Below are 13,735 nucleotides of genomic sequence, written 5' to 3' on the forward strand. Positions count from 1 at the left end.
CACAGCGAGCCCGCAAGGGGCTTTCTAGCACTCGCCCCGCTGCCGGCATTCTGGCGGCTGGGATCCCGGTGTAGATATTCTGACCTCTGGGATCCCGGCTGGCGGAATTCCATCCCTAACAAGTTATACATCTGTATAATAAAGCTACTGTATTTTATTCATTATCAACCAAATCTACAGTAATTAAATATTTTAAGCCTCTTTGCAAACACAATAGCAAAATAATGAACAATCTAAGTTAGCTTCAGCTATATGCCCTCTGCAGCCCTAATCTGTACTCTGCTCTTTATATACTGATTTATCGAAGCTTTGTCCGCAATTTGCTGCTTTATTGGAACGCTTAACATTGGGCAGATCAAATTGTGATTCTTATTTCTTCAGCGGCCTCAAAAACCTATTGTGTACATATTGGTTGCTAATTAAAATTCCTTGTTGGATCACTCCATAAAGTGCAAAGTCTGCAGAAGTCTTTGTGTCCTTTTTTGCCTTAATCCAAATCACATTATTTTGGAGTAGAGAAGAAAAGTCCCAGTTCTGCCATGGGTAGCAGTGAGTCCAGTAAATTAGTGTCCAGTAAATATAGAGTATCTATTACGCAATGAAAGATTTATAGTTAAATGGAATTTGGTCAGCATAATATGTCCCTTATGGAAGAAAAAATATGGCTTTCATTTATGGAGAATTGTCATTAGTTTTGTTGAACTCTAATAAGATGGGAGGTCTGACCCATTCAATTCCAGAAAGACATGTGATGTGTAGGATTCTGCATCAAGGGAGTTTTGTGTGTCTGTATTAATGCATTAACAGAGAATTACATGGGAATAAAGCAGACATCACCTCTCAAGGGCTTTAATCCTGGCACAGTAACATACAACCTGGCTCACCTCTGTTCTGTTCCTCAAGCGTAATGTTCCTCCCCAGTCTCCCTTGAGTTTAAAGAACAAAAAGTCATGTATAAAATCCTCTGTTAGTAACTGAAATGCTGTCTCATTTTACCATTATCATTCTACAGTATATTTATAGTTCTATGATTCTTAGGGACACGTCTATGAACAATATACAAGCCAAAAATCTATAAAAAAAACAATAATGATATTAAAATGGGACAAAGGTATAATACCCACTGAGTGCATTAGAACTTTTTCACTTTCATCACAAACCAGCCCAGTTCACCGCAGTGTCACTAGGCAGAGCTATACATCTGCAGACAGTGATATTAGGTAATCATTTGTCTTTAAACACTGAGACAGTAATAATTCAACAGACCCCCTCAGAGACAGCTGTTGTGTTACTTTAGAGTGATTGCTTCTGTGATTCAGAATTTATGGAGACCTGTTGTCAGAATGTGATTACCTTTCAATGGACTGGGGTATATTATTCATATACTTTAAATGATGCGTGCTGGTGATATACTGCTGCCACAGGATGTCTGACATGATTTATCTGTCCAAATACAATACCTTTATGCTACAGTATTTGCAATGACTGATGTATGCTGTCTTTTTGATAAACACCTAACTATACTTTTGATATATTTAATTTTTTGTTGTTGCAAATAAAGTACTGTATAACATTCTCTTCGAATCCCCCCTTAATTTCCTTGTTACAGATTTGTGAAGACCATGGAGGTTTTTGGGGTCTATTTACTAAGCCTTGGATGGAGATAAAGTACCAGCCAATCAGCTTCTGTCATTTTTCAAACCCAGCCTATGACATGGCAGTTAGGAACTGATTGACTGGTACTATATCTCCATCCATTTTATCTCCATTCAAGGCTTAGTACATAGACCCCTTGGTTAGTAAAGAGGGAAAACCACTGATTCAAAGAGATTTCTTAATTCCCCTAAATGCCCCATCTGGATTGTGTATGACTATCATAAAGATGGATGTAAATCTCAATTTGCCATCTTCTGTATTGATAAACAGAGACTCAATCTCTAATGAAAATTAACAATCCATAGTAAAAAAAATTACCACATCCTGGAAACAAGAGGACAGATTACATGAGCTGTTCTTGCAAGAAATTCTAGTATGGGAGAATATTGAACTGCAAGCTAATAATAATGGTATTGGAGATGTCATAATGCTCATTCGGTGCTCCTCTCATATTTCAGAGTTGCTTAAAGGGTACATAAAGTTTTTAAAAATATGTTACTGGTGAATGGCCAATTACCGGATGTAGAAGATTATATTTTGCATAAACAAGTGTAAACAAATACTCAGAATTGATTTCTTGAGAGGACAGGTCTTGCCTAGCCCACATTATTCCATGGTGTTGTCTCTTATGGAGAGAGAAAGACATTAATACAATAACAGCCCATAGAGCGAATGGGCTTCTGAAATTCTCTTCTGTGCATACTAATTGATATTGGTGGCTGTAGATTACACCACCAGATACACAGAGGCATTTATGCTACAAACTGCCGGACTCGCAGCTGAAGTCACACTTTTATATTTATTATTATTATCCTTTATTTATAAGGCACCATGGCCCTCATTCCGAGTTGTTCGCTCGCTAGCTGCTTTTAGCAGCATTGCACATGCTAAGCCGCCGCCTACTGGGAGTGAATCTTAGCTTTGCAGAATTGCGAACGAAAGATTTGCATAATTGCGAATAGAAATTTCTTTGCAGTTTCTGAGTAGCTCGGGACTTACTCTGCCACTGCGATCAGTTCAGTCAGTTTCGTTCCTGGTTTGACGTCACAAACACACCCAGCGTTCGCCCAGACACTCCCCCGTTTCTCCAGCCACTCCCGCGTTTTTCCCAGAAACGGCAGCGTTTTTCCGCACACATCCATAAAACGGCCAGTTTCCGCCCAGAAACACCCACTTCCTGTCAATCACACTCCGATCACCAGAACGATGAAAAATCCTCGTTATGCCGTGAGTAAAATACCTAACTTTTGTGTAAAATAACTAAGCGCATGCGCAGTAAGCGACTAATCGCAATATAGCAAAACTCGGCAACGAGCGAACAACTCGGAATGAGGGCCCATATGGGATCTGCAGTGCCCAATTACAGAGTACATAAACAAATGAGCAAAACAAGAAACAGTGACATACAATTCAAGACAATATAGGTCAAGACTTAAGGGCCATACACATTAGACGATGTCGCTCTGTGAGCGACATCGTCTAATGTTTCCCCCTCCCGGGCCGGCCGGTCGGCGGCCGACTGTACACACTGAGCGATATGACCGCTCATATCGCTCAGTGACATCACGCCTCCGCCAGCCCTGCATGAAGGTCGTGGACGACAGTCCACATCCTTCATGCATGCCCTACGGACAGCGACGATCGTTGCCGACCCGCGGGGCCACGCATCGGTCGTCGCTGGCGGTATACACACTTGACAATAAAATGAGCGACGTCGCTCAAGGAGGGGGGAAATGAGCGACGTCGCTCATTTTATCGTTAAGTGTGTATGGACCTTTAGGGATGGGAAATCTAGTTCACTTTGGTGATTAGTTCATTATGATCTACTGTAGTTCACTCAAAAGATTAGTTCAGAAGATTAGTTCATGTAGTTCATCATTTCACTCACTGGTTCTGAGACTGAGAGAAGTAAATAGAATTAGAACTAGTCTAGACTATTACACATAGAGTAGCTATTTCTAATACTAGCTCATTGTAGGAGTTATAATCTTGTTCAAATGATCAGATATGTTTAATATGTCAGATTTTTTTATATTTAAGAAAAGCAATAAGTTATATAACAACCTTATAGTGACATATTTATCTCTGCAATATTAATCCCATTGTTGGTACTAATTTTTACTTCATAATATGCAAGTGAAAGATCCAAATTCAGAGTAATGTAATAAGTCACTTTTTTCTGCTTTTAAAATACAGTCATTAAAAGAACAAAAATGTCCCTTTGCCCCAATGTAACAGACCTTAGAGAGAGATAAAGTAGAGATGTTGCAAAGCAACCAATCAGCTTCTGTCATTTATCTTCAACAGTATATAAAGTGACAGAAGCTGATTGGTTGCTAGGGGCAACTGTTCTACTTTACGACACTTGAAGGTTCATAGTACATATCCCACTATGTCTTGTGTGGAGTAATCAGACCCTACAGGATAGCATGCAGCACTCAGCACTGTGTCTTTGGCTGATTGGGAGTGACAGTGTACCTTGTGACCTAATATGCTAGGTGAATTAATCATGGCTATATGCAGTATAGGATCAGCTCCATAGCATATGCCCAGTAGTGGATCTTGCTACGGGCACACAGGGTTTTTGCCCGGGGCGCCACCGGGGGGCACTAACCAACAGTAGGGGATCTTGCCATGCGGCGGCGCCCTCCGGATGGTGGCGGCGCCCTCCGGAGGGCACCGCCGCATGGCAAGATCCGCTACTGTTGGTCAGTGCCCCCTGGTGTTGTGCTGTGAAGCAAACTAGACGCTACCCGTCTAGTTTCCCTTCGTGGAGAGGACCTATGCTGTGCGGTGCGCGATGACATCATTGTGCACCGCACAGCATTGTGGGACTGGCACATAGACGCTAGGGGTCATAATTGACCTCTATAGTCTATGCTGTGCTATGGGAGAGACGTCATGACGTCTCTCCCATAGATCCAAGGAGCAGCACCGGCGGAGGTCAGCAGCAGAGGTCAGCAGCAGTCGGGAATCAGGAGCGGGGATAGTAAGTATTAATATATATATATATTTTTTAAGCAGCGCTACTCAACTGGGGCACAACTCTACTGGGGGCACAAATGGGGGCACAACTCTACAGGGGGCACAACTCTACAGGGGGCGTAACTGACCACATCCCTGTATGAAGCCACGCCCCTATTTTCGCCCGGGGTGCCACAAGGGCTAGAACCAGCCCTGCATATGCCTGAGCACAGCAGTGGCATACATGGTAGCTTAGAAGTACTGTACTGACTTGTTATGACTGTATGAGTCATTGAGTCAGAGATCTGATCAGTGATCTGTATGAATCAGTGAACTAATGAACTACTTGCAAGTAGAATGACTCATATTTATGAGATGAAAATGACAGGTTTGTGAGAGGTGCTGAATGAGTTGTTTGAAGGAGAGGGAGGAGTCAAGGATTATGTGAAGATGGCACACTTGGGGGGTAGAGGAGATAGTAGTGCCATCAATAGATAATGAAATTGTCTAGTGCAAGGGTTATGTCCTATTGACACGTACGACGTTAAGTTAGCACTTTAGTTGTGCAGACTGAGGCCCTCATTCTGAGTTGTTCGCTCGCTAGCTGCTTTTAGCAGCCGTGCAAACGCTAAGCCGCCGCCATCTCGGAGTGTATCTTAGCTTAGCAGAAGTGCGAACAAAAGGATCGCAGCGCTGCTACAAAAAAAGATTGTGCAGTTTCTGAGTAGCTCCAGACCTACTCCTAGCTTGCAATCACTTCAGACTATTTAGTTCCTGTTTTGACGTCACGAACATGCCCTGCGTTCGGCTAGCCACGCCTACGTTTCCCCAGCCACTCCTGAGTTTTTATCTGGCACGCCTGCCTTTTTACACACACTCCCTGAAAACGGTCAGTTACCACCCAGAAACACCCACTTTCTGTCAATCACTCTGCGGCCAGCAGTGCGACTGAAAAGCGTCACTAGAACTTGTGTAAAACTGCATCGGCTTTTGTGAAAGTACGTCGCGCGTGCGCATTGAGCCGCATACGCATGCGCAGAAGTGCCGATTTATAGCCTGATCGCTGCGCTGCGAACAACAGCAGCTAGCGATCAACTCGGAATGAGGGCCCGAGTATCTAGTTGAGCAGTTTAAGCATACACGTTTGGGATGAACTCCTCCCGTTTTACTCTTTGCTGTCCATAAATTGACCCATGCATCAATCAGTTCTTCACTGTCTGAGCTGCTATATGACAGAAACTTTAGGGTTTCCACAAACCTTTGAGAGAATAATTGAAGTAGAGCCCTTTAGAGATGGAAATGCTTTACAGTATGTTTTGAATATATGTAGCTGCCTGTATTCTGTCCATTAGTTGTCTTGGGAACATGATAGGAATGTACAACATACACTAAAGTAGTTGTATAACAATCATGCCAGGTTTCAATTCTTTGGCTGGGGAGAAAAACTCTTGTTACTTCTATCCATATAGGAGATCAAGGTGTTAGCAAACTGGCATTGACATTCTGACATTGTACAATTGGAGAAGTAAACTATGACATTTTGTTGGAAATATGTGTGTACTGATTTCAGGAAGTTGCAGAATTTCTGTGTACATTAGTGTATTCCTTACACCTACAAACAGCTCAGTAGCTTAACCAGTGGAGTGGTTTTATCAAAGATAAAGCAAGTACAGCTGTCCTCACTCTTGCTCACACTGGTACATGGAGTGGAGCTTAAGTCAAGCCTGGTGTCATACAGCTTACTATATGGTGAGAGCTTATATGTACCAAGTAGCATAGCATGATACTGTAACAGTGGTTAAAAAAGCAGGTCATCACAGGTGTCTCTGTAGCTAAGAGGAAGACTACTGTCCTCTGATACATGCCTGGTTTCCTACAGGGCATTTTATTTTTGTATGTAAGCCTCTAATGTGACTTTTGCATTGGGTTATTTCCCTGCTGGAGTATAAATATTCTCTTAAATCTTGTGTTTCTTGTAGCAGGTTTTCCTCCAACATTTTCTATAATTATTATTATCCTTTTATTTATAAGGCCCACAAAAAACTGCAGCATTGTAAAGAGGGGAAATAGGGACCATAAGGGTGAGTAGTTTGCATTGAATTATGTAGGGTAGCCATTATAGAGACTGATATAAGTAGAGTCACCGCAGAGATATGCTAAATCAGTCTTGTGATGGTGTTAAAGTGGAAGTTTCAAAGATAGAAGAGAAAAGCTTAGGTGAGGGACTGGGTAAGAGGGAAAAGAAGCAAGGAAACACAGATATGTTACCTAGATACATTAGACTTGATAAACAGAGGAGAATGCAGTATTGTCCAGAGAGACATGTGGGGTGGCTTGGACACTCTAGAGGGATCAACGATGATGAGCTGTGCTAAGCTTTAAACTACATATCCATGAGGAGAGATCAGAAAAAAACAGCTGGATACATGAATGGACAGAGAATATTGTCTAGGGAAAGTAGATATTAATGTGATAAGCATAGAGTTGGTACGGGAGACTGAAGGATTTAGTTAGTTCTCCAAAGGAGGAACGTATACAGCAACAAAAACAAATGGGGGAAAGGAGGAGATTGAGTTACAAAGAGTTGTTGGACAGGTAGGAAGTGAAGCAAAAGAAAACTGAATCAAAAAGGCCAATGGAGTGAAGTGTGTGCAAAAAGAAACAGTGGCCCACAGTATCAATAGCAGCAGAGAGGTCAGTCAGTGACTAAGAAGAAGGGTCCAGACTTGGCACTAAGTAGGTCATTAGGTACATTGGTGATGGTAGTTAACCTGGAGTGAAGAGGATGGAAGGCATATAGAAGCAGGTCAAAAATGTGAGTAGAGAAGAAGCTTGAGAGACGCTTATAGACCAACTGTTGAAGCAATTAATAGGTAAATTGAAAGAAATTAGGTGGTAGTCAAAGGCAGATGCATTTATGACAGAATGTTTTATGACTATAGCTGAGACAAGGGCATGTTTAAATGAAGAGGAGTAGATGCATATGGAGAGAGACAAGTTAAAAAGAGGTGGACCAGGTTTTGGTTTACATTGGGAGATAAAGATTAAAAATGTGAGGAGGAAATGGACCAAGTGCAGGCAGAAAATTTTACAGAAGAGCACGGACATGTGGGAGAGAACAGATGGTTGGTTTGGTAAAGGTGGTGTGTGTGGGAATAGTTTGGAGGAATGTTCTTGAGGAACAATGTCACTTTTGAAGATGGAATATACGACAAAGCATAAGGCTTTCTGGGAAGAGGGGAAAGAAGGAGAGAGAGGACATGGGAGAGACTTGAAATTACGGAGGTTGACAACTGAGTGGAAATAAGAGGCAAAGGCACAGATAAGCTAAATGATGAGATAAAGTACATGTCAATCAGCTCCTAACTGCCATGTTGAAGGCTGTGTTTGAAAAATAGCAGCTGATTCGTTGGTACTTTATCTGTCTTCACTTAATCACTCTCCAAGGCTTAGTACATCTGCCTCAAAGTAGGATTGGTTTTCAACAGAGACAAGCTGTAAAAGGAAATAATGAATATAAAGTTGAGAGTGTCATCTTAAGAGTAAGAACTCTTCCAGAGTGGTGCCAGAGCACTTTTACAAGTGAGGTGTATGCTTATACAGTAGTTCTATCATTGGTGATTAGATTGTTAGTGAGGTTAGTCTGCAATTACTGTATATAGGGAGACTGCTAGATTGGGGCATATCAGCAGTTATAGAGGAGTGATGGTTCAAGAGAGGAACAAAAAATGGCAGGATAAAAAGTGTCAGGATGACACTTAGTGTGTGTGTGAATTTAGGCGATGAGAGCGGAAAGGAGAGACTGAAGAACAGGAGGCTGTGGCCAAAGAGTATTAAGGGTGAGTGGGATGCATCAGAAATACCACCTAGGTGGGAGAATAATCCATATACTGTAGGCCTTAAAGCAGAGAAGCAGAGAAGCATACTGTGAAGTTGATGTTCTTGCAACTAGTGTCAAGGTAAAAATAATAATAGTTGCCTGATATTCAGTGTTAGATTTGCACTAAACTTAGTGGTTAATTCAGACCTGATCACTGCTGTGCGTTTTCGCACAGCAGGCGATCAGATCCAAGGGGCATGTGTATCTGGCAACGTGGGGGGCATATCTGGCAACGTGGGGGCATATCTGGCACTGTGGGGGTATATGTGTATATGGCACTGTTGGGGCATATCTAACACTGTGGGGGCATATGTGTATCTGGCACTGTGGGGCATATGTGTATCTGGCAATGTGGGAACATATGTGTATCTGGCACTACTGGAGGCATATGTGTATCTGGCACTGCACTATTGGGGTCATATGTGTATCACGCCCCTATTTTCATTGGCCATGCCCCATGTGGCCACACCCATTTTTTTGGCGTGTGCATGCCCAAAGGCGCACGCACCCAGTACCACTAGGGATTTTTTCTACTTGCACCACTGAGTAGTGCGCTGCACTGCACTTCTTTTCACTACTATTTGATTATACTACCTGGCCTGGCCAGGCCAGGCACTGCTGATGTCTCCTCAGTGTTAAAAGAATTACTGTGTGGGTATAATGTGTAAAGGGAACTGCTACTTTGTGGGCATGATGTGTATAAGGGTTACTACTGTGTAGCGTAATTTGAATTGGGGAACTATTGATGGTCATGCCCCTTTCCCACCAGATCATGTCCCTTTTTTGCACATGCACCTTCCCTATTTCAAATATGGGGGGCGCCAGTCCCTTACTTTGCCAGAGGCGCCCGAACCCCTAGATACACCCCTGCTGCTGTGCACATGGTTTTGACCATTGCGATCAGATCTGAATTAGGCCCCAAGTCAACTGCGAGAACCCAACTTTATGCAGTCTCTATAAGGTATTCACTCCTTTTCATGAGTAAAGTTAACATTTGTGTTTGACTCTCAGTGCTTCAGAGAAACTTCATGTGTTTGTTTGTTCATCAACTTCAGCGGCTGCTTTTCCCAACCTGTCAACTTCAGCTTTGTCTGTCACAAATTTACTTTCTGTCACCCATAAACTTTGCCTTAGTCCCACACAATTCTACCTTCTCTCAGGAAAGCAGCTTGGTTAGACATGGTATGTCTCCAAATGGTTCTATCCTGGCAATAATAAGTACTGTGACAATGGCCTGATAAATTCACAGATGTGACGTATCCTCTGCTATTCTTTGTGATGAACTCACAGTGCTCAAAGCAATGTTAAAAAAATCCTTCTTTTATCTTTCTCTTGATTTTGGAGTTGCTTAGAAAGTTCTTTGATCTTCAGAGTGAAGCTCATATTTGAAAATGTACTAACCAACTGTGGGGGCATTTAACAAAGTATTTTTAAATCAACTGAAACAGTATAAATGTACACAGGTGGACAGCAGTCAATCTATTATATACTCTCTGAAGACAATTTATAGTATCAAAGTTCATTTAGGTGTTTTTTTTAAGATACCTCAATAACTTATTTAATAATTTTTAACTGGACAAAGTATAATAGCAAAATAAATGTACATTTAGCTGAATGTATTGTAGGGTGTCTATGGAATACAATTTTTTATTTCAACTTTTATTTCAATAATAGACTCATAACACATATAAAGTATAAGTATATAATAAGATACAGAATCGATAGATCATTGTTACATGTCTGACTGGTAATGGCACATTAATCAAATGCATTGGTGAAAACATAAGTCCTGAGCCTGTTTTTAAAGATTTCCAGATAGCAGATTCTAGAACACAAGTTAGAGTCCCACAGAGTTGGAGCAGCATGGTTTCAATATGGGCCTCAAAGAATGCAAGAAATATTCCTGGAGATGTCAACAGCTCTCTACCTGTGGATCAAAGTGGGGGTATAGAGAAATTTAGTATGGTTAACCTAGCTATGTTATTTGTCAATTTGCTTGTCAAACATCTGAGTGTTGTAGGGAGTTTGATGCACAATTGTTGATTTAAAAGTATCACTCATCAGCTAAAATACTTCTAGATTTCTAACCTTATAACAGATTTTTTCCCCTAATCTTAATATCTGAATTTTATAAATCTAACATTCTGTTAGTCTGTATTTATCGTCTAATGTTACAGTAGTCATTTTAGTTTGGTTTAGCACTTAAAGGTCTACTTATGCAGTAGGCACAGAATGATTGGTTACTCAATATGATTACATACCAGTGGGTTGAATGATGAAATTATTGATGAAAGGTAATGATTCAAAATCAAAATAAATTAAAAGCAACTTTACATATTTCACCATCTACTGCCAAAGCAAAGGAGTGGCATGAACAGTGTTTAGTCAAGGAGGTCTCCTATGAAACAAAGTGGAGATATCAGGGTTTGGGTATAAATTAGCAAAATTGTGGGAATGTAATTTTCTACAAATATAGAGAAATCGAGCAAAAGCATAGGTTATGGTAGACTTACCTACATAACCTCCTTTTTCTGAAGTCCAGAGTGTCCACAGGATCTACCTTGGGATATGATGAAGCGACAGTGAATTGGGCACTAAACAGTTAAGCTTTTCAGACTCCCAGGATGCATCGGGCCAGCCCCCTATATCCCCGCCTCCCAGCTCAGGCAATTCAGTTAATTCCAAAGCTCAAGTCAGGAGCAATTTTAATTGAGAGGAAGACCTATTCAGACGAGAAACATACACATACTTCCATACCAAAGGATAGGAAGAAGTTAGTAAGTGTACAGATTGTCAAATCAGGTGCGTCAGGGTTGGATCCCTGTGGACACTGTGAACTTCAGAGAAAGGAGGTTATCTAGGTAAGTCTACCATAACCTACGCTTTCTCTATCAGGGTACACAGTGATTCACGGGATCTACCTTGGGACTTCCCAAAGCAGTACTAAGGGAGGGGATGCTCCTCTTTGGATAGGAGAATCCTTCGCCCAAATGCAGCATCATGAGAGGCAAATGTGTCAAAGGCATAATGTGCAATGAATGTATTAATGGATGACCATGTGGCTGCCTTACAGATCTGTTCAGCTAAGGCACCTCGATAGGCTGCCCAAGAAGGACCTACCTTATGGGTAGAGTGGGCAGAGACATTATCAGGAGATCACCTTGGGAGAATGCTTCTGATATTGTCATCCGAAGCCATCTTGCCAGTGTTTGCTTATTGGCAGGCCATCCTCTTTTGTGAAATCTGTAGAGGACGAAGAGAGTGTCTGTCCTTCTGATGGCACTGGTATGATCCACGTAGATCCTTATAGCACGAACTACGTCCAGTGATGCATCTCCCACAGAGAGGTCTGGTTCCTGAAAAGCCGGAACTACTATTCTTCATTAAGATGGAACTTAGAGACCCCTTTAGGAAGATATCCAGATTTAGATCTAAGAACAACTCTATCTGGATGAAATACCAGATAAGGAGGACGACATATCAGTGCTCCTAAATCTGATACTCTTCTAGCAGAAGACATTCCCAGAAGAAACAGCACCATGGCAGTGGTTTAAATGGAGCAAACTGAAGATACTGAGAACAAAGTCTAGATCCCAGAGAGCTGTTGGAGGAACAAAAGGAGGTTGAATTTGAAGCAATCCCTGGAAGAATGTGCGAACATCCTGTTGGTCTGCAATTTTCTTTTGAAACCATACAGATAATGCTGACACTTGTACCTTCAAGGAAGCCACACGGAGACCCTTGTCCATTCCCACTTGAAGAAAGGCTAGAATTCTAGATATTCTGAAGAACCTAGGATCCACATTTTTGGCAGCACACCATTGAAAGTAAGCATGCTATATCCTAAAATAGATGCGAGCAGAAAAAGGCTTTCTTGCTTTAAGCATCATCTGGATTACCTCTTGAGGAAACCCTTTTACCTTTAAGATGGATGTTTTAAGAGCCACGCCGTCCAAGACAGTCGATCCAGATGTTTGTAGAGGCAGGGACCCTGAATCAGCAGATCTGAACATTGAGGCAATAGGAATGGAGCATCCGTGGAAAGCCTCTGCAGATCTGTGTAACAATTTCTTCTGGGCCATGCCAGAGCTATTAATATCATGGCTCCCCCTTCCTGTTTACATTTTCTAATCACTCTGGGTACCCTTTTCCTGTTTAAATTTTCTAATCACTCTTATGGACAGAGCATCCATGAAGATCGCATCGGCATCTTTTGTTCTGACAAGAGGCCATCAGATCTACTTCCGGCCGACCCCATTTGTTTACCTGAACCTGGAAGACTTCTGGGTGCAAAGCCCATTTGCTTGCAAGAATGTCATGCCTGCTGAGAAAGTCCACTTCCCAATTTAGGACTCACTGGTATTAACACTGCTGACACAGCTGGATGATAAAGATTCCAGAACCTTCTTGGATTCTGAGTCAATCTTCAATGCACATAGCCAAACAACTACTGAGGAAGCTACTGCCTTAGAAGCTACTGTACCCATATCCAGGGCAGCTTCTTCCATAAAAGTAGCTGCCTGCTTTATACATTCAATATGGGATAACTGTTTTCTCGTAGCTGTTGAAAAATCATCTTCCAAAGCTTCTTTCCAGCCTGCTACTGCCTTAGCCACCCAGCTGTGGCCATAGCCGGGCTAGTCACTGCCCCTGCTAAGGTAAAAACAGTCTTTAAAAACCCATCAATCTTTCTGTCAATCCCATCGTTTAATGATGTTGAAGGCAGTGGTAACGTAGATTTGCGCACAAGTAGAACTGCATGCGCATCTACTTTGGGAGGAACCTCCCTTTTTAAACAATCCAAAGTAGGAAAATGATAAAAAGAACCCCACTTTTTGGGAATCTTAAATTTCTTACTGGGTGTTACTCAAGCCTCCCACATGATTTCCTTCAGCTGGTCTGAATTAGGAAACTCTGCTTTAACTGTCTTTGGACATTTACAGGTGCCTTTGTTTTCAACACAGGCTCAGTTGCCTCTTCAATTCACAGAATGGATTTAACAGCCTGTATTAAATCATGTATATCCACTGATGAGGAGTGCTCCTCCTCTCTAGAAGCAGATTTAGAATGGGAAGATTCAGCTTCATCACCTGAAGTATCCTCTGATTCTGCAAATCGAGTAGACATTGAGGGCGAAGCCCCCTGTCTATCTGACTTCCCCTCTTTGGGCCTATCAGCTAATTTTGCTGAAAAGCAGCTGAGGACTGAGTTAAATAAAACACTGGATGTGGCATA

The 13,735-nt window shown here is 41.8% G+C and overlaps 1 long non-coding RNA gene across 1 annotated transcript in view; it reads right to left on the bottom strand.

Annotated features, from left to right (window-relative positions):
* Nucleotides 1-10,217: 10,217 nt before the first annotated feature.
* The window catches only part of LOC135057563 (uncharacterized), a 177,031-nt gene continuing 173,513 nt past the window's right edge, over nt 10,218-13,735 (bottom strand). Inside the window, exon 5 of the long non-coding RNA XR_010244204.1 lies at nt 10,218-10,427. This is a non-coding gene — a long non-coding RNA (uncharacterized LOC135057563). The remainder of the gene's footprint in view (nt 10,428-13,735) is intronic.

This window comes from Pseudophryne corroboree, chromosome 3, assembly GCF_028390025.1.
Source record: "Pseudophryne corroboree isolate aPseCor3 chromosome 3, aPseCor3.hap2, whole genome shotgun sequence".
Taxonomy (NCBI): Eukaryota; Metazoa; Chordata; class Amphibia; order Anura; family Myobatrachidae; genus Pseudophryne; species Pseudophryne corroboree.